Source organism: Lacerta agilis, chromosome 2, assembly GCF_009819535.1.
Source record: "Lacerta agilis isolate rLacAgi1 chromosome 2, rLacAgi1.pri, whole genome shotgun sequence".
Taxonomy (NCBI): domain Eukaryota; kingdom Metazoa; phylum Chordata; class Lepidosauria; order Squamata; family Lacertidae; genus Lacerta; species Lacerta agilis.
The window spans coordinates 3,890,698-3,912,843 of NC_046313.1; the positions used below are offsets into that span (position 1 = coordinate 3,890,698).

General features: G+C 42.0%; 1 protein-coding gene across 8 annotated transcripts in view; it reads right to left on the reverse strand.

The window, feature by feature from the left end:
* Positions 1 to 22,146, reverse strand: part of R3HDM2 (R3H domain containing 2) — a 91,544-nt gene that overhangs the window by 67,321 nt on the left and 2,077 nt on the right. The window lies entirely within an intron of this gene.

Sequence of the window (22,146 nt, forward strand, 5' to 3'; positions counted from 1 at the left end):
CCTTCCCTGCATTTAATTTGATTATGACAATCCCTTCTTTAAGAAATTTGTTCTTAACACTACTGCTTTCACCTATTTGTGTTTAAGCAAGCCATTTTCCAGATCAAGTACCGTAATATCAACTTGGTATGTTTATATAAAGACATACCATTTTCCACCATGAGATCACAAGGAACACAAAGAAACATTAGTAATTTTGACAGATGTTTACTCAGCAGCATCATAACATGCACCAAGAACAAGGTGAGATGTTCTTTAGGCATGAGGCATCTAAGACCATTTATGCAAAAGCTGAGTCCCCAGCAGGACTACATATTTTTACCAGCCTCCCTCAAAACTCCTTTTTAAAATCACCTGCGTAGAAACTGCCACGTGCAGATCAAAAATTTTCTTTAATGTGTTGTCAATTTTGCACATACTGTATATTCTGGCGTATAAGACTACTTTTTAATCCAGGAAAATCTTCTCAAAAGTCGGGGGTCGTCTTATACACCGGGTGGAGAATCTGCGGTCGAGTATATCTCAAACTCTATATTTTAACTGGAAAAGTTAGGGGTCGTCTTATACCCCCAGTCTTATACGCCGGAAAATACGGTAGGTCTCTTGAAAAAAGGCCATTATACTTACTGTGAAAGGTACAGCACTTTTCGCTCCATAGGGCGCACCGGACCATAGGGCGCACCTCGTTTTTAGAGGAGGAAACAAGGAAAAAAAATATTTTTCTGGTTTTCCTCCTCTAAATGCCCTGTTTTTTTGAGGATCAGCTAAAAGTTTTGCAGCTTTTTTGCAAAGGGGGAAAAGCAAAGAGGAATGTCGCCAGTCACATGTCGCTGGGGAAACAAACAACCTCCCTCTGCAGCACGTTCAACAATGGAGGCCTGGGCAAGGGGGCGGGGCTGAAAGGGAGCCGGGGACTCTTATCTCTCTCCCGATCTCTTGCTGATCAGCTGCTGAGCGGGGTCATTTCAACACCCCCCTTTCTCTTTGTAAAATAAATCGCTTCCTGGCTTGTAATCTAAACACTTATACCCCACAGTTCTAACAAAATACTCAATGAGGCTAAGAACAACATTTAAGGAACACACCAAAGCTCGTGAAAGATGTTCAAAAACTGCATATTTTACTTTCCCACTCTTGATGGTCCCTTAGACCTTTGAGCTTATGTATCTTTTAGGAGTGATTCTAAGAGACATGCTTAAACCTGTGTGTCAAGGATCAAGTCTGGGGCTATTTTAGCAAAATAGTTTGTGTCTGTATGAAAATGGAGGATCCAAGCTACAGGTAGGTAGCCGTGTTGGTCTGCCATAGTCAATATAATATAATATAATATAATATTTTTTCAACTATGGAGGATCCAAGGTGTGACTTTTGACTGGTGACTGGGAGCAGCTGCTGAGATCATGTAACATCAGTCCTGAAAGACCTACATTTGTTCCCAGTATGTTTCTGAGCACAATTCAAAGTGTTGGTGCTGATCTTCAAAGCCCGGACACTGAGATCCAACACCAAGGGCATTCTGGCGGTTCCCACACTGCGAGAAGTGAAGCTACAGGGAACCAGGCAGAGGGCCTTCTTGGTAGTGGTGTCCACCCTGTAGCGTGCCCTCCCTTCAGATGTTAAGGAGATAAGTAATTATATAACATTTAGGAAACACCTGAAGGCAGCTCTGTATAGGGAAGCTTTTTAAAGTTTAATGTTTTACTATGTTTTTATATATTCTGGAAGCCACCCAGAGTAGCTAGGGCAACCAAGTCAGGTGTGTTGTTGTTATGATGTTCACTGGCATACAACAAAAACAAAAGTTTCCATTTTTTTCTAACCTTAACCACTCTATTCCTCCATTTGCCACTGCTATATATGCTACCATCTCTAGAATGTCAAATCTGTACAACCTTGACGTTATATTTAGGCACTTTCACAAAGTATTTTTGTTCAAGCAAGCAAGCTCAGTAATTCTTAAACACATGTTCAACATGAACGAACAGTGTGTCAAATTGGCAATTATGGATATGTCTGGCAGTAGTTCTCATTGTCATGGCGATCTGTCTGGACAATAAATTTGTTTTTTTTTTTTTTTTTTTTAAGATTTTATAAGATTTTATTATTTTCCAATAAAAGAAAAAGAGAACAAAATACAACATCAACACATAACATAAACATCAATAAAAACACAATAAACATTAAACATGATCAACAATAAACATAATCAACATTCAAAACAATAACAACAATAAAAACATAAAAATAACATATACAAACCTTAACCAGTATCTTTCTTTGAATATTTCTTGTTTCTAACTTCTCTGTTTGGGGACTTCCCCCGTTCCCTCCACTGTCTTCAAAAAACATATACTTCTTCAAGGTAGCTTTATATATTGTTCAATTCACTTTTACCCAATATACTTAGCTTTTACTTATTTGACTAATATTTATCTCAATAACTATGTATCTTATCTTAACAACCTATCTTAACATATTTTGACACATACATCTTTCACCTAACAACAGTTCCTCTTACCATTCATATCTAACACATATCTATCAAAGCCGATGTTCTGTTTAATTCTGCTCAAATATTCAGTTTAACTGATTTAACTAAATAGTCTTTAAATTTTTTCCACTCCTGCGACGCCTTCCCCTCCCTCTGGTCCCGGACTCTGACGGTCAGTTCTGCGAGTTCCATGTATTCCATCATCTTCATCTGCCATTCCTCCACCGTTGGTATCTCTTCACCTTTCCATGTTCTCGCCAATAAAATTCTAGCTGCTGTTGTGGCATACATGAAAAACACTCTATCCTGACTGGGTATCTCTTCATTGGTTATGCTCAGGAGAAATGCCTCTGGTTTCTTACAAAAGGTAACTTTCATTACCTTCTTAAGCTCATTGTAAATCTTATCCCAGAAAGCGCTTACCGCTGGGCACAACCACCACATATGAAAAAGGTACCTTTCGCATGTTTACATTTCCAACATACATCTGACATTTTGGTATTCATCTTAGCAATCTTAACTGGTGTCAAGTACCATCTATAAACCATTTTCATTATGTTTTCTCTTAAACCATGACAAGCAGTAAATTTGATACCTTTTTGCCACAATCTCTCCCAGTCATCCATCATAATATTATGTCCTACATCTTTTGCCCAATCTATCATTGAGGATTTAACCAGTTCATCTTTTGTATGCCACTCTAGCAGAAGGTTATACATTTTGGAAAGGTTTTTGAAGTTCGATTCTATCAGTTCTGTTTCCAGTTTTGATTTTTCTACTTGAAAACCAACTTTTTTGTCCATTTTAAATGTTTCATAAACCTGATAATAGTGCAGCCAGTCGGGGACCTGACTTTTTACTTGATCATAGCTTTTTAGCTTAAAGGAGTCCCCTTCCTGCTGCAATATGTCCATATATCTTAACCAGTTTGCAGACATATTCGGTCTCTTATATGCCTTGGCCTCCACTGGAGAGATCCATCTAGGAGTCTTTCTCTCTAATAAGTCTTTGTATCTAGTCCAAACCTGATATAGGGATTTTCTCACAATATGAGACTTAAAAGTTCTGTGGATTTTAACCTTGTCATACCAAAGGTATGCATGCCAACCAAACATATTATCATGTCCCTCCAAGTCCAACACATCAACGTTCTCTAGTTTAAACCAATCCTTTAACCAGCAAAAGGCCGCAGCTTCAAAATAAAGCCTTAAGTCCGGCAGGGCAAAGCCTCCTCTGTCTTTAGAGTCTGTTAAAATCTTGAATTTTATTCTTGGCTTTTTGCCCTGCCATATAAATTTCGATAGGTCCTTTTGCCATTTTTTAAAACAGTCTAGTTTGTCCAAAATTGGTATGGCTTGGAATAAGAACAGCATCCTTGGTAGGACATTCATTTTAACCACTGCTATTCTTCCCATTAACGACAGTTTAAGTCTTGTCCAGATCTCCATATCTTTTTTTATCTCCATCCACAATTTTTCATAATTATCCTTATACAGGTTCAAGTTCTTGTTTGTGAGATTGATACCTAGGTATTTTACAGATTTGACAAAATTGAGGCCTGTGGCTTCTTGAATTCTTTGGATCTGTTCTGCACTCAGATTTTTACCTAAAACTTTGGTTTTCTGCTTATTTAATTTAAAGCCAGCTACAAGTCCGAATTGTTCAATTAATTCCAAGGCTCTGGGGACACTGCCTTCTGGTTCTTGCAGGGATAGCATCAAATCGTCCGCGAAGGCACGTAATTTGTATTCCTTCTCTCCCACTTTAATTCCTTTTGTCTGTTTATCTTTCCGAATCATATTCAGAAGGACTTCCAGGACCGTAATAAAAAGTAAAGGGGAGATAGGGCACCCTTGTCTTGTTCCTTTCTCTACTTCAATCTCCTCCGATATCACACTGTTTACAATAACTTTTGCTCTTTGTTCTGTGTAAATGGCCTTAATGCCATTTAAGAATTTTTCTCCAACTCCCATCTTTTCCAAATTCTTTTTCATAAATGTCCAGGATACTTTGTCAAAAGCTTTCTCTGCGTCCACAAACAATAGTGCTGCATCTGTATTTATGTCTCTCTCCAGTTTTTCTAAAATGTCCACAATAATTCTCGTGTTATTGCTTATTTGTCTTCCTGGTAAGAAACCTGCTTGGTCTCTATGTATATGATCTTTCAACACTCTTTTCAACCTTGTAGCCAAAACATTTGCAAAGATTTTATAATCCACATTCAAAAGGGATATTGGACGATAGTTTTTCATTAGAGTCTTATCAGTATCTGGTTTTAAGATCAGTGTGATAAAGGCTTCTTTCCACGTCTCTGGTGCCCTATCTCCTTCTAGTATTCTATTGCAAATTTCTCTTAACGGCTGTGATAGCCAGTCTTTCAATATCTTGTAATATTTTGCTGTTAATCCATCCGGTCCTGGAGCCTTCCCCAGTTGCATGTTGTTTATTGCATCTTCTATTTCTTGTGTCGTTATTGGGTGGTTGAGAATTGTTAGTTTTTCCTCTGGGACCTTTTGCAATCCGTTCTTCTCCAGAAATCGGTCTATCTCTACTTCATCTATCTTCTCCTCCTTGTACAGTTGTTTATAGAATCTCTGAAAGCACCATCTGATTTCCTCCGGTTTCTCTACATTTTTTCCATTTACTACCAATTTACTGATGACATTTGCCTTTTGTCTTTTCTTTAATTGCCAAGCTAGTAGTTTTCCACATTTATTTGCAGATTCAAATGTTCTTTGTTTCATCATTTTCACTTTCCATTCGATGTCTTGATTCATGATGTTCGCGTATTGGGATTGCAAGTATTTGATTTCTTTTTGGATTTTAACACATCTGGGATGTCCTCTTAGTTCTTTTTCCTTTTCTTTGATTAATTTCAACAGTCTCTCCATCTCTGCACTTTGTTGTTTCTTCTTTTTTGCCTTTTCACTAATGAGGAATCCTCTCATTACCGCCTTACTTGCATCCCAGGCAATCCTTTTCTCCACATCTGAATTCCAATTAATTTGAAAATATTCTTTCATCTTTTTCGCCGCTCTTTCTACTAGCTTGGTATCTCTCATCAATGCATCATCCATTCTCCACCTGAAAGAATCCTTGGAAATCATTTTTAGGTTTACCTGTACCGGATTATGGTCTGAAAGCGTTTTAGGACCGATTTCTGCTTTTTGTAATTTTGGAGCCAATTCATTCGAGATCCAGATATAATCTATCCTCGACCATGACTGCTGAGATTCGCTGAAATACGTTGCCTCTGTTTCTGTGGGATTTTTTAATCTCCAAGAATCTACCAAATTCAAATTGTCCACCATTTCAAAAAAAGTCTTTGGGAGTTTCCCATCATTTGTTAATTTTGTTCTTTGAGATCTGTCCATTAATGTGGAGACTGCCCCATTAAAGTCTCCAAGGCAAACTACCTTATAGTCCAAATAATCCAACAGCAAATCATGGATTTTTTTGTAAAAAATCGACTTTCCATCATTTGGTGCATAAAGTCCCAGAATCAAAAATTTTTCGCCTTGTACATTAATTTCAATTGCGATGTATCTCCCTTCTTCATCTTTAAATAGCTGTCTTGGGCTATATTTCTCCTTTGCATAAATCACTACTCCTCTCTTCTTGACCTTATCCGATGATATGAACTCTTGGCCTAATTTTTTGTTCTGTAGCAATCTTCTGTGACGCCGAACTATGTGGGTTTCCTGTAGACATATTATATCCAAATTCTTCTTTTCTATGCTGTAAAACACTCTGCGTCTCTTTGGTCTCTGATTTAATCCCCGAACGTTCCAAGTCATTAACTTGAGCGCCATTTCTTTGTTTATTCCTCTCCTCCAGTTGCCTGTCCTTTCTTATCTTGTTCTGGATCTTGGCTTGGTCCTGGTGGTCCCGGCGGTGGTGGAAATACTTCTGGAAACTTGTAAAGCTGTGCTGGATCCAATGGAGTTCCTTTGAAGTGTTCCAGATGCTTGTCCAAAAACTTTTGCTTATCCGCCAAGGACCTTATTCTTATCTTTTTCCCTTCAAACGTGAATGCCAGGCCTTCTGGAAATTCCCAACTGAAGGAGATTTTTCTTCTTCTTAGCTCCGTCACCAGGTCGTTATAGGGAGCTCTTTTATCTAAAAAGAATCTGGGGATATCCTTGTAAAAAATTACTTTATTCTGCTGTACCACCAGGTTGTTTCTGTAGTGTAAATCCAGAAAATAGTCTCTGTCGTGTCTATCGTGTAGCACAATCAAACAGTCACTGACTGTTTTAGTGCTTTTCTTTCCTCTGGAACCTCTTGGTCCAAATCTGAAGGCCTTCACTATGCGTGCTGAGACGTTAACCTCTTCTAACTCCCAAAAAGTCGAGAATAGTTCCACAATATAGGCTTTCAGGTCCTCCCCCTCCAATTCTGGAAGACCCCTTATTCTTAGGTTTCCTTCTCTCTGATGTAGTTGCAGAAAAGCAAGAGACTCTTCCACAGTCCTCTGTCGTGTTCCAATATTTTCGATCTGCTCCAAATCCAAATTGTCCAATTTTTCCTCCACCTTTTTTATTTTTTCTCTGACCACTTTAATTTCCTCCGAGTCCTTTTTTAACGTGGTCACCTCCTGCCCAATTTTATTAATTTCGTCTCTATTCTTTCTTACGTTTTCCTCAATTTGGCCAATCGATTTTTCTAACGTTTGGGTGGAGGCTTTAATATCGGCCTTAATATCCACTTGGAGCTTTTCTATTGCAGAGTTAACTGTTGTATTCACTGATGCACCAATAGCATTCACCGATTCTTGTGTTTGCTTCAACCCTTCGGTGACACTTTTCAAGCCTTCTGCAATTTCTGCCACACTTGCAGCCAATTTCTCCATTTGTTCCTGAAGAGTTAAGGAAACAGAGCCTTTCCTTTTTTCAGAGCCAGTTCCTTTAGATCTAAGTTCCATTCCTTGTGGGCTCTGTAACTGTAATCTCAAGGTCACTCCAGTTGCTATAGTAACAATCTCAGACATTCACAGCAGAAGACCAACAGTCCCAAAAGTAAACACCAGGTGGCCTGCAGCTAACTTTCTGAGAACAAAGAGGCTGCTGAGCCAGGAGTCCACAATAGTCCATTAATCCAACTTTTAGGCAAAGAGTTCAGATTTTTCAGAATTGTAAATTCCTTAAAGCCAAGAAGAGTCTATTTTAAATAGCCCAAGCCAGTAACTGTTTTCTCACTTGCAGTGTAACCACCAAGTCTTTAAAGTAGCTTGTATCTGGCTGTAAAAGAGTCAAAGTATCTCCACTGGTAAACAGTCACTGTAACACTGGAACACCAACAAAGAAAAAATGGCAACAATATATCCCAGCCCGCTACTGACCCGGAATCCTAATCCAGAGGGTGAGGGGCTTCTTCTTTTGCCATATCAACTGTTTTTGGATCTTTAAACAAACTTTAAACAACTTTTAAATCACTTTTAAAAAGTTTGGCAGAGTTCGCAAAACTTTCCCGTTAGCCGCGGCTTTGATCCTTTAGCGCTACCAAGCTCGCGCAAACAGTTCAAAGGGAACAGGCTTCCTTTTGGAGTTTCCTCTGCAAGCAGTGCTCTTTAAACTTGTAAAATAATCCAAATTTTTGACTTACAGAGTTTCTTTGGAAGTTTCTATGTAGGAAGTGCCGGGTGCTCAGGTCTGGCGGGATCGCTGCTTTGATCCTCCGCAGGCAGCCGCTTCTTCAGTCCCGTGCTGGGGCTCCGCTCGCCCGATTCTCCCCCTTACGAGGGTAAATCAGGAGCGGAGACAGCACGTCTGGGACCCACGAAGCCGTCGGTCCACGGGACGCTCTTCCCGTGGCTTTAAGGGACCCGTGGCGCAGGCACGGAGCTCCCTATCGCCTAACGGAGGACGGAGCCGTCGGACTCCCGTCCGCCATTGACTCGGCACCTAACCGGAAGTCCTGTCTGGACAATAAATTTGACCCAGCATTTGAGTTCTGACCTTGCCAATTCCATAGCATACCAGTGCTTAGATGCCACTCTTCTCCCTACCTCCCTACACCCTGTCAAATCTGGGGTTAGACTGACTATTGACATAGGGCTTTGATGGCAGGTAATTTATTGAGTTGCATCTAATGCTATCCAACTCAGAGTATACTCTTTGAAATTAATGGATCTGAGTTAGTTATATGAGATCTACTCCGAGTCAGACGAGTATAACCATAATGAGCCACAACCATCTTAAATGCTGTAACTAGATAATATGACCTTGGAGAGTTTTGATGGGTATGTATGTATGTGCAGCTGAAACTGCCCCCCCCCAAGTTGTATGTATGGGTTGGCATCCAATTTCATTGTACTTGTACAATGACAATAAAGAAATCTTATCTTATCTTATCAGATACTATTCATGAAGTGTGCAGCTTGGTTTTGTTACTTCAATCACCTGGCACTGTTAAAGAGGAAGTCCCAGTGCAGCGTGCTTGTCCTATGCTTGTGGAATACTGAAGTTTGGACTGCTTAGCTTCATCTGTAAGAACCAAATTAGATGGGCCTTGCTGGGATCCAGCAAGAGAGTTGTTTTGGTTCTGTCCTGCACCATGTCAGATCAGGTGGCCATTTTATTCCCTATTCTGTGGTTCTCTACTCAAAAGATTCCAGACACATACTGTAAGTGACTTCACTTAAAGTGGAATGGTTATAAATTATTTCAATAGTCCTTTCACACATGCATTAGCTAGTGAGGAGTAATAGCACAATGCAATTTTGGAGAGTGGCAATTCCAACCTATTAACAAGTTCAAATAGAAAGCTAAGAGATGGTAGCTCTTCATTAATTTGATCCAAATACAGACAGCCTGGATACCCTGTAGTGTCTCTACCTCAAGCATCTATAAAATGGCAAGGTGCAAAGTTACCATACTTTTACAAAATGCCTTACCAGGTTTGGCTACTGCAAATTCCCTGCCCCGGAGGGGCTACCATTCCACCAGTAATGGGAGAGCGGCTCTGGGGTAGACTCAGAACAAGGCCTTTCTCCAGGGATCTTACATGGCTCTTCCATGCAGGTGGGTAAGCCAAGCTGCCTCCTTATCTCTCGACTCTGCATGACCCAAAAAGGTGGTGGCAGCAGCAGCAGCAGCAGCCCAAGCCTGGCTTAACCTCGACTTGCCTCTCCAGCTACCTCCACTCGGGGCTAAGCCAATGAGGTCCCGGACTCTGGCCCTCACCACCTCTGGAGCCCCATGTGCCAACCCGCAACTCACTTCAGAATTACCTCTGTTACTATTATGCAGGGAATGCTCTGGGACCAATTTTGGGGTCAAAAAAGAGGGGGGGTGACTATTAAGTGGTGGCAAACAGTATGTGATGATATACAGTAGGTAGAAATATAGATACATAAAAGAATGCACCTTGTTCCTGCAGCTTCTGTTAGTTCGCTTAAAGAAGGTAATTTCCAGAGGGAACGAAGTGTTGTTGTTGTTTTTATGAAAAAATTATTTATTTAATTTTATTAAAAAATTAATTTATTTTTTGGGTGCCACAAACTATGACGAGGGATTCTTTTAAGCAAACAAGTACTTACACACACACACAGTCTTTGTACTTTCCAGGTAAATATACAACCACAAATTCACAAACGGTGCAGTTCTGAAAGTAAAGAGCTTTCTCACAGGTTGATTATTTTGCACAAGGAAGGAAATGGCCAACATTTGTCACCTTCCATGGCCTGTAAATGCAATAAGCACACACGCACAGATCCCACTCAATGCTTTGTAACTGCAGTGACTGTACTAGGGGTGGTACCTTTGCCTGCTTTTAGTGACGCAAAGACGGTTACTTCCTGCCCGCCCCTGGTGGGAGAGAGATGAAGGAGCTAACTAAATACGTTCCCCATTCACAAGAGGCTGGTCAGTATGTTTACAGCTATCCAACATACAATGAACTCCCTCTGGATTATTTCCCCCCAGCATTCACACTAAAAGCAGCAGCATTGTGTGTTCCGCTGAAGTTTCTCATTAAAGAGAGCAGAAAAGGCTCCTTCTCAGAAGGTTTTCCTTTCTGTGTGAATGAATCAGCCGCGCTCCCTCAGGACAAGCGTGGGAGTAAGCAAGGAGGCGGCTGACATGATCCACTGTGGCAAGCAGGACTTGCGGAGAAGTAGAAGTTCACAGGGCTCAGGAAGGAAGAAAAGGAGGTGGGCGACGAGGACAGGCAGGCTATGCCAATCACTTTCCGCCAGGCAGATAAAACAAATTATGTAGCTACATCATCAGGAAAGCTATGCGTTAAAAATCTGGGTCAGGGAAGGAGAACACATACAGAAACACACACACAGAGCAGCAGAGGGGACTTCTATTAAGTCTATTAAGAGCTAAGCCAGGTGGAAGAAGCCAGACACAGCATCTTGAGGCACCGGACAATAATGGGTTTCTTCCGCTTGACCCACTGAAGCCAATGCTTGAATTACAGGTCCCCTTACTTACTGTGATGCCCTCCTTGCTGCTGCTTTTTAATAATAATATTTATTAAAGATTTCTTAAGTTTACAAAAATACATGCCTTGTCTCTTTTTCAAGTTGTTTTTTCTACAGATCAGTTTCATTTTTGAAGGCTATTGGGGAGGCGGAGCATGATTTGGCTAAAATTGGGAAGAGTCAGAGGTTGAGATTGATGGGTTTATTTATGGGGGACCCTACTTTCCCTGCCCCCACAACAAATCAAGCATTGACTGAAGTGAAGGCAAGCTGGCATTGTTCCATCATTTTAATCAGAAACTGATTAAAGAAAGGAAATAAAGCTTTCTCCTTGAGATTCACTACAGCTAACAGCAGCCTGCTCCCTATCTGAATCAGATTTCAAAAACCAGACTGAGCACACTAAAAAGCGTAATCCAGTCAACATCAAGGACCTCCTTCCTGAGGGTAGCTAATTCTCTCAAAGGTTGCCATATGAAAACTTCAAACAAACAAATAAAGATGCTGAGGAAGTTTTCCTTTGACTTTTCTCTGTCATGTGGTCATAAAAAGGCTCCCTTTGGGGTCAAAAGTAATTATATCAAGTTCAATCTTACTATTATTATTATTTAACTGAGAATTCAAGGGAATTCTCCTATCCATTTCTAGAAACCAGATTCCTACACACATAGCTCTCCTTGGAATATTAAGTGCATCGGCTTATTTTCAGCTTCCAGAGCCATTCTTAAGCAAGGTAGATGTCCATGGTAGACACAGGGTGGAATTTAACACCACATTCTTCCAGTTGTTCCATCTGCACAAGCATTTCAGCTTGCCCTTGGTCACCCTGGTTCATGACATTTGCCAGGAAAATGGCAGTGAGTGTGCAGCCTTCTTCGTTCTCCTCGACTTCTCAGCAGCTTTTGATACTGTTGAATTCAACCTGGGTTTAAGGAGCCATTTTGCACCTAGCTTATATAGCTGCGTTTCTAACACTGATTTGGAGTGAAGTGATATTAGTGGTGATGACACCCACCTCTGTCCCTCCAATTCATCTGAATCAGGAGTGGCAGTTCAGGTGCTTGTCTGTTGCCTGGAAGTGGCAATGAGCTGCATGGGAACCAATAAATTGAAACTGAATCCAGATAAGACAGAGGTACTACCCGGTATGTGTTGCGAGTTCTCAAGTTCAGGAAACATGGGGACTGCCAGTTCTGGATGGGTTTGCACTCCGCTGGAAGGAACAGATGCATAGCTTGTGGGTACTCCTTGATCCACCTAGGTCTCCTGAGATCCAGGTGACCTTGGTGGTTAGGAGAGCCTATTTCCAGTTATGGCTGGCTCTTCAACCAAGAACCTTCCTGGATAGGATATTGTGGTCACAATAATTCATGCTCTGGTAATTTCTAGTTCGGACTATTGCAATCAGCTCTATGTGGGGCTGCCCTTGAAAACAGCTTGGAAGCTGCTACTAGTGCAGAGCGTAACAGCGAGGCTGCTGCAGATCATCTCTGACCATGACATATATTACGCTGGTTGAAAGATTTGTTGTTGTTGTTGTTCAGTCGTTCAGTCGTGTCCGACTCTTCGTGACCCCATGGACCAGAGCACGCCAGGCACGCCTATCCTTCACTGCCTCTCGCAGTTTGGCCAAACTCATGCCAGTTGCTTCAAGAACACTGTCCAAACATCTCATCCTCTGTCGTCCCCTTCTCCTTCTGGTTGCCAATTCACTGCCAAATTGAATTTGAGGCGTTAATATTGATACATAAAGCCCTATATAACTTGGGCCCTAAGCATCTGAAGGAGTACCTCCTCCCATATCAACTTTGCCTGGGAGTTATAATCAGCAAGGGAGGGCCTGCTTGTAGTGCTGCCACTACAGCGTGTGAAAGGGCATTTTCTCGTGACCTCCCCTTTGAGGAGTGTCTTTACCTATCACTGTACACTTCCAACAACTGGTCAGGACACATTTCTTTACACTGCAGTTCTGTGTTTTGATATTCTGATGTTGGCGGGGTGTGTGTGTGTTAATGGTTTTTAGTATTCTAATGGATATTGTATATATTTTTAACTGTGGTGTTTAGGTAGCACACCTTGGGCCATGTGAAAACAAGCAGGATGTAAGCACAAATAATAAATGAAACAAGTTTGGTTTTCCACAATATCTAAACCGGGGATTGTGGCTTCATCTCGGCAGTTTGTTCAGAGCAAAGCAGACACAGGTACTGGTTTGCACGTAATGCTAAGCCAGCACTCTTCCCAGCTTTGGAAAGAGAACAGTGGGGCTGGCACAAACTTAAGAGTTACCGGTAGCATGCATGCTCAGCAAGCCATGGTTTGGCTTATCACAGCATGTGTACTGGGCCTCTCCTCAGACCTCAACAGTGCCTGTTCAGACAAACCAGAGGTGGCAGAAAACACAGCTTTTGTCTCAGTTCTTTCCAAAACAAAAATTCCCAGTAGTAGGAGCAAATGCTAGTACCTCAGTTCCACAACTCTGCACAAGGTTTTGACATTAACGTCACATCTCACTAAATTAGACCATTCTGCAAGGTTAAATGACGATGTTCTTGTTCTCTATTTGCACACTGGCCTCTGGGTCAACCAATCTGAATCATGCCTCCATGGCAACAGGCTCCATCGCTACGAGCAACAAGACAAGTTTATTACAGTGGTACCTTGGTTTACGAACTTAATCCGTTCCGGAAGTCCGTTCTTAAACCAAAGCCGTTTTTAAACCGAGGCACGCTTTCCCTAATGAGGCCTCCCACCACCGGTGCCCTTCCACCGTTTGGCTTCCTTTCGTAGACCAAGGCAAATTTTGCTAACCGGAACACTACTTCTGGTTTTGCGGAGTTCGTATACCGAATATTTCATAAACAGGGCTGTTCTTAAACAGAGGTACCACTTTATTATTATTATTATTATTATTATTATTACATATTCAAAAGTTTCTTTTTTAAAAACCAAAACCTGCTGCATATGTCTATCGTGCAACACAATTTCAAAGCAAGCAGGGTGCTTCGCTTGTCAGAAAACAACAGATTTAGCATCCCAATGCAAAGCAAAATCATGCTATCTACTAACCCATGGGTAGGCAAACTAAGGCCCAGGGGCCGGATTCGGCCCAATCGCCTTCTAAATCCAGCCTGCAGACAGTCCGGGAATCATTGTGTTTTTACATGGGTGGAATGTGTCCTTTTATTTAAAATGCATCTCTGGGTTATTTGTGGGGCCTGCCTAGTGTTTTTACATGAGTAGAATGTGTGCTTTTATTTAAAATGCATCTCTGAGTTATTCATGGGGCATAGGAATTCGTTCATTCCCGCCCCCCAAAAAAAATATAGTCCGGACCCCCACAAGGTCTGAGGGACAGTGGACTGGCCCCCTGCTGAAAAAGTTTGCTGACCCCTGTATTAACCCAATGTAAAGAAGCCTATACAGACTGTGGTGGGAGCAAAGAAGAGAGGAAACCAATTCTCTGAACAAACATAGCTGACCCAAAAGGTTCAGAAAAGAATGCCTGCCTGACCCATTTCGTCCTAATGGTGAAGGGCATTTGGTTGCATTAGAAGTCAAGTGTTTTGGGCCCACAATGCAATTTTCCAGGGACCTACAGTAAGTAACTAAATGCCACCGATTGGAACAACCTGCTCATCTTTCCTCTCATCCAGCCGCCTACATGCTCACCCCAACCACAAGTGCTCTGTCGCGGGTGCTGAGGAATGCCACAGCTGTTTAAACTGGCAGGCAAGAGCCATTACAGCACACTGCTCACAGCTCTGTCTTCAGTCCTCAGGTGCCAATAGTGTTGTTGTTGTTGTTGTTTTAATAATAAAAAGGAAAAAAGAAAAACACACCTACAAACAAACAAGCCCTATGTGTAATAGCTGCTATTGATGCTTTCCTTTTCTGGAGTTCTCTTGTGCATGCCGGAACTCAAGCTTGTTGGGACGACAAAAATAAAATAAAAAATTACTGGCTATTACCACCATAAAATAAATTACAAAGACAAACAAGTCAATATAAACCAAAATATACAGTATACACAAATATGGAACTGCCAACCTAGTAGTTCGAAAGCATGTCAAAGTGCAAGTAGATAAATAGGTACCACTCTAACGGGAAGGTAAACGGCGTTTCCGTGCGCTGCTCTGGTTCCCCCGAAGCGGCTTGGTCATGCTGGCCACATGACCCAGAAGCTGTCTGCAGATAAACACCGACTCCCTTGGCCTATAGAGCGAGATGAGCGCCGCAACCCCAGAGTCATCCGCGACTGGACCTAATGGTCGGGGTACCTTTACCTTACTCCAAGTTCTTCCTAACAAATGAATTGTGAGTCGATGACCCGCCACCCGCGTGGAGTAAATAAAACACAAGGGCACATGATTTTAGGTTAATGGGCAAAATAAGGCCACAACTTTATTGGTTATAGCATGTGAGAGGTATTGGCTTTAGGCATTGGAGAAGAACATAACGCTTGATTCCACCCTACTCGGCGGGGAGTTACCTTAGGGCAGGGGTTGCCAAACTTACCTGGCCTCGGGCCGGTTCCACCAGCACCGATCGCGCAGCAGGCCAGAGGGCAGGGGAGTGCGTGCCCACACGCTACTTTCAGCACACTTTCGGGTCAACGGAAATAGCTTGTGCACGTGCGCACAGGCCTCCGCAGACCCGGAAGTGTGCCGGAAATGACGCGTGCGCATGCTCACAAGCTATTTCTGGCGCTCTGCTGACCCGAAATTGGGCATCCGTGCTGTGCCGGTAAGAGCGGGCGGTGGGGGCCGGCGGGGGCCAGATAACTGAGTCCCTCGGGCAGTATCCGGCCCGCGGGCCTTAGTTTGGGGAAGCCTGCCTTAGGGTTAACGACCAGTGGGAGGAGCTTGTTGATGCAAATACAACTGGAAGCTTCCCCTGACGTCACCGGGGGTCGTGCCATGGCCCTAGCCACCAGCGGGGCATCAGACAGGATCCACGACTGCCGAATCCCCTTAACGGGATACCCCTAGGAGGTAGGTGATGGCCACAACCTGCCCTCCAACACACAATACATATTACATCACATATTAAATATTCCAATGCCTAACCTCCAATACCATAAAGTTGTGACAAATTGCTATGAGGTAGGCAAAAAAACCAAGAAGCCGGTACCAATTTGCCAAATGGATAAAAAACTCCTACCAGGCCCCCTGGGCAACCAACCAAAGTCCATAGCAAGGTCAAAGGCATAGCAAAACTTAGAGGGAGGAAGGGTGCGCAATCCAATGCAAGCAGGAAGCAGAATAGGGAAATGGCACTGCTGCGGCTGTTTAAATGCAGCCAGTCTCCGCCCCCCCCCCCAACTTGCCCTATTGGCTGGCAGAGGGGCTTGGCATGGCAGCGGATAGGGGCTGGTGCAGGGGGCCAAACATGCCCCCCTGCAAGCGCGGGAAACGGCTCCTGCTCGCAACTCCTCCCCTCTGCAAGGTGGGGAGGTCTTCTTTAAAATGCTAGGGGTTCATTCTGCACTAGAAAAACTGCAGGATCCCCTCAGGGAACATGAAATTGAATCCACAACAAAGACTGAGTAAAGGAACAAGAATCCATTCATTCTCATCCCTACAAGAATATTACCTCTGCTCCATTCTTGTTAAGTGGAGCATGGCTTCCTTTTATCTAGATAATGCGGGAATATCTTGCATCCATCTTTGTGCTGAGTACATACAGTAACTGAGGAAGAAGAGATTTTCTCAGACATTACAGTGGCTAGACAGTCACTTCACACTCTGTTCTCAGAGCAGCTGTTAGAATGCTAATAGCTTGGGTAGCTTGAGAGAGAGAAAGCAGCACAGAGGTCTTCTGACATACAGGTGCAATCAGCACCTCTAATTAGTACAGCAGCCAGTGACAAAACAAATCCACCAAAGGGATTAAAATTATGGCCATCAAGGATTTCACTTGGCTGGCTGGATTTTCATGACGTAACTCACACTGAACAGTCGTGCCAAGTGAGCAGAGTTTGCAAGCTTGACAAATCAAGACAGATGTCACCTTGTTGCTCATAATATCCCCACATCATTGGAACTGCCTGCCTAAATCTCTCTCTCGTGACACAGCATCATCAGTGGTATCAGAAAGGCAGAGCGTAAGTAGAGAAAAAGGACAGAGAGGAAAGTTGCTGACTAGGGACGCAGCTAGATTGGTAAAGAAAAAGTGTTTTATATGTGTTTTATATGCAATATAACACTGTGACACCAGGTGGCGCCGTGGAGTTATATTTTTGCCAACACGATTTCTCGTTATAAAGGTTACAATGCATTTTTCTGAAGCACTTCTTTGATGTGTCTAGATCCAGCCTATGTAAACACAGGCAACTATTGCTTAACAAACCAGCCAACAATCTCATGCTGACATAGTGAGAGACATACAAAGATGTTCATTCACCACACAATTATATACATGTAGCATGAGTTTCATACAACAAAGCAAGAGCTGTATACTGGAAGAGGTTTCCAATGGCCGGTACAGAGGGCCATGGTTGAACTCCTGCAGGGGGGCGGGGATTCAAGTCCAGCTTTATGCTGTTAAGCTGCCAGCCCACCCACTCCAGTGGTATAGCTGCAGAAGCTGGCCTAGTCTAGCATCTCAAGGTGTCACCTCATGCTTCTATTGTTGCCATGACATCTTCACCTCTGGCTGTCATGGCAACAGATCCCCAGCAAGTGGCCTTCAGAAGTTGACTACCTCTGAACTTAGAAGCTCCAAATAGCCATCATCTTGAATTTGTCTGGTCTCCTCTTGAAGCCACCTAAGTCAGTGGCCCCCCACCAGATCTTGTGGCAGTGAGTTTCATAGTTTGCTTGAACTTGCTGCCCATCAATTTAACTGGATGATCCTCAATTTTAATATTATAAGGCAAGGGAAGAACTCTCCCTCTCTCTCTCTCTCTCTCTCTCTCACACACACACACACACACACACACATGTATAAGTCCCAATTGTGTCCCTCACTATCTTAGGAACTTTCTTTCTGAACCCCAAAGCTCTGGATGTTGAAGGTGCTCTAATCCTTTTTTTTTGCACTCCATGAATGAGCTCTATTTCCCCCTCCGCTCTTCTTCACAGCATCAAAATTAGACTGCCTGAAGCAGCTGTTTCAGTCCTCTCTGGGCTGGTCCTAGACCAAAGGTGCCCAGCTGAGTAGCATCTCTTGACACACATACACCTTTGAATATACTGTGTGTGTGTGTGTGTGTGTGTGTGTGTGTGTGTGTTAAAAAATTGCAATTGTAACTCTTAATTTTGATACAAAATAAAAATTTCTTTCCAGCAGCACCTTAGAGACCAACTAAGTTTGTTCTTGGTATGAGCTTTCGTGTGCATGCACACTTCTTCAGATACACAGAAGTGTGCATGCACACGAAAGCTCATACCAAGAACAAACTTAGTTGGTCTCTAAGGTGCTACTGGAAAGAAATTTTATTTTGTTTTGACTATGGCAGACCAACACGGCTACCCACCTGTATCTTAATTTTGATGTGTGATTTATCCCTACCACATAGGATTACACATTTATTTTAATTATTTTGTTTCATAAAATTTATACCCTGCTTGATTATAAAAAAACACACAGAGAGACCTCAAAACAGCTTACAAAAAGTTTTTTAAAAATTATCAATAAGAAAAATTAACAAAAATAATTTAAGACTTTCAAAAAGTTAAAATAACAATAGACTAAAAACAAATCAAAACTCACATCAACTTTCTAAACATCTGGGTAGGTTCATCCAAACAAGAATACTTTTAGCAGGCACCACAAAAAATGCCATGAATGCGCCTGCCTGATTATCATTAGGTGAGGAGTTCCGAAGTGCAAGTGCTGGACGCGAAAATATCAAGTTCTTGCATTTGCATGCATAGCTCTGATTACAACTGCTCATGCCACTGTTTCTCTGAAGGGTGCCAATGAGCAACAGCACCCATGGCATATCAGCAACCATATAAGCGCATTAGTGTTCTAACAACCCCCCCCCCCAAAAAAACCTGTTAACACTATGCTTATGATAATATTTTATTCTCTTGTTACTGGTAATTGTGCTGTTTTAAATGTACATTTTATAGTTGACTTCTTTCACTAATGTTTTGTTTTGAAATCTTTAAGATAATGTTTATTTTCCTGTTAATTATGTTGCTTTGAATGTATGTTTGAATGTATATTTGACTTTCTTCAGTAATGTTTTATTCTGGATTGTTTTATTTGATGTTTTAATATGTATGTTGTAAACCACATTAAGGTTTTTTCTTAAAAATATAAAGTGGTATAGAAATGAATAATAATAACAATAATTAACTGCCTGGTCTATGTATGTAGCATTATGAGATAGTAGAGGCAGCAGATAAAAATGCTCCCAGTGTTGTTGTTTTTAAAAATACATGTTTAGAGCTAACACATCAGAGATAAAGGTTCTAATCTAGCTTCCTCCTTAACTAAAATGGGTTTTAGTTCTGTTTTACAGAAGGAAGTATCTTTCAAAAATGTGATTTCGTACCTGTAGTACAAAGTGGTGCAGTCCGCTCTCCTATCTCTTTCAGTTGCATATGTAGATCAGGCCAGTCTGCACTATTTTTATTCATTCTTACATTGACACCCTGCCTTTCCTGCAATAAGCTCAATGTGGCATGTGCATGGCTCTCTCTGCCCCCATTTTATCCTCAGAAACACCTGTGAGGTAGGTTAGGCTGAGAGAAAGTGATCAGACCCACATCACCTTGTGAGCTTCATGACAGAGCAGGGATCAGAATCCAGGTCTCCCAGGCCCTATTCCCTCACACTAACCACTACATCAAACTGGTTCTCATACAGTACAGTGGTACCTCGGGTTAAGCACGCTTCAGATTAAGTACGCTTCAGGTTAAGAACTCCGCTTAAGAACAGAAATTGTGCTCTGGTGGCGCAGCGGCAGCAGGAGGTCCCATTTGCTAAAGTGGTGCTTCAGGTACGCTTCAGGTTAAGAACGGACCTCCGGAACGAATTAAGTACTTAACCCGTGGTACCACTGTATATCCATTTCGTTCCTTAGAAGAGGATGACAACAGTCAAGTTTTATACTATTTTATTGCACACAGCTTTTTTGGCGGAGGGGCTTCACAGTTATTGAGAAAAGCAAGGAGAAAGAGGAGAATGAGTGCCCTATCAATACAGTTTAACTAAAGAAAGGCTAAGACAGGAAAAAAATGCAAGGGCTGAATGTTGCCATGGAATCCAGTGTAAGACTTAGCCTGAGAAAACTGTTTTTAGTCATTACACAGTATTTGGAAGAGCCACTGACAGAAGCACTTATGAGCCACTGCTGCAGAACCTTATCCAACTCAGCACTAGGCCCAAGGACCTGTCTCAAGCAATCTTATTGGACTGCCTCTCCTGTTATTCTAATGAAAAAACCTGTAACGGAAATTACATTGTCTGTAGTCCTTTGCAGGAAAACAAGGAGAGAAACTTCCACTGTCAGAGGGAATTGCTTGTGAAATACAAAAGTGGATGCCCATGTTTATTTTAACTAACAGGATGAGATTTGGCAGTCACAGACATTTGGGGATAATGCCACAGTAGATTTGGGGGGGGGGGGGGTCCTCAAAAGTTTACCATCAGGATGGCTGCTTCAGATAGTATGTCACATCCTTGGTGGTCATTAGATGGCAATTTGTCAATGTCACATTTGAAGGGTTAGCTGCTTTCATTCTAGACACATACAGTCAGGATGCCACCAAGCCACTGCCCATATGGCTACACTGAAAACATTATATAACTTATGGATTTCTTTAGGACAATATGTTGTGAGGGGCTACACACAGGAATCATTTTAGGTGCAGTTTTAAGGAGTAGCTATGAACATGGAAGATACCTTCCACCAGTTATCAGCCACCACTGCTAGAAAAATCAATATGAAAATAAACAGGATTCTAAGGCTGGATCTAGACACAACGAAGAAGCGATTCAGTTAAACGTGTTGTAAACTTCATACAGGAAAATCCTGTAGGCAAAAGACGGGACTCCATCTGGTGTCACAGTGTTATAACGCATATAAAGCGCTTTATCTTTATGAATGTAACTGAGTCCCACTACTATGATACATGTATGTATGTATGTATGTATGTATGTATGCATGCCACCATTCAAAGATCTCAGGCCTGTTCACAACAGAAAAATACAAAATACATAATAAAATAATGTTAATCATGCTCCACTTGTGCATTTATTTGAGTCATCTAGCTGGCCATTATTTTTTAAAAGGTGGAGGGAGTGCCAGGATAGACATATCTTTGGCTGATCCAACATGGCAATTCTTATCTCCCAATAGGAAACTGACAAAATTGTAGTTGTTCAGATGTGATGCCTGACGAAGCAAATCTTAAGATCTAATTGTGATTAAGACAAATCAGCTGCCACAGCTCTAATTTCTTTTCCAAGGACAGAATTGCAAATCCACAGGAAAAAGAGGAGGGAATGGCCACATATTCTGCATTATTTTTAAAGGGTTTTGCTGCTATTCATGTTCTGAAATAAGTCAACATTACAGAATGACATGGAAGAATTTAGCGACTTATTCTGCAGCCTGCTTTATTGCATCTTGTTTCTCTCCCCTTCTCCCTGCAAACCCATCTGGAGGTTAAAAAAAGAGGGGAACAATGAGGATACCTTTTTTCTATGCATTCTTCATTTATTCTCAAGGTTTGATGAACAATTATACAAGCGCTCACTGTTTTTCCCTCCCCCATTTTCATACTCCTCCCATTCAAGTGATGCACCAAAAGAAAGCAAGGGCTTTCCCTTTTGATGACGCAAAAGCCTGGAGAGAATCCTTTTCTGTCTAGCCATTAGGAACAGGCAGGCATCAACATTAAAAATCGTGCAACAAGGTTGGAGATTCTGCTGTGAGCATGAATTCTGCAAGGTTCACAGCTGCAGTCAAAGTCATTAAGAAGAAATGAGCTGGGCTTGGGGCCGGATTGTCTTTTTTGAAGCACATATTTACCAGTTTCACATCAGCTACTGTTTCTCTGTTGAAGGATGTTCACTGCACCCACATGCAGACAGGAACTGCCAGTGACGTCAAAATGGTCTCCTGGCAACAGTTAAGGGGGCTGTCCACCATGGGGATTTCCTGAAAATCTAGCATGAAAATTATCCACCTCCTCTGTAATGTCAAGATGTGTGACACTGTGTTGGAATTCCTTTTAACCCTTTATTGTGGGACACTGCTGCT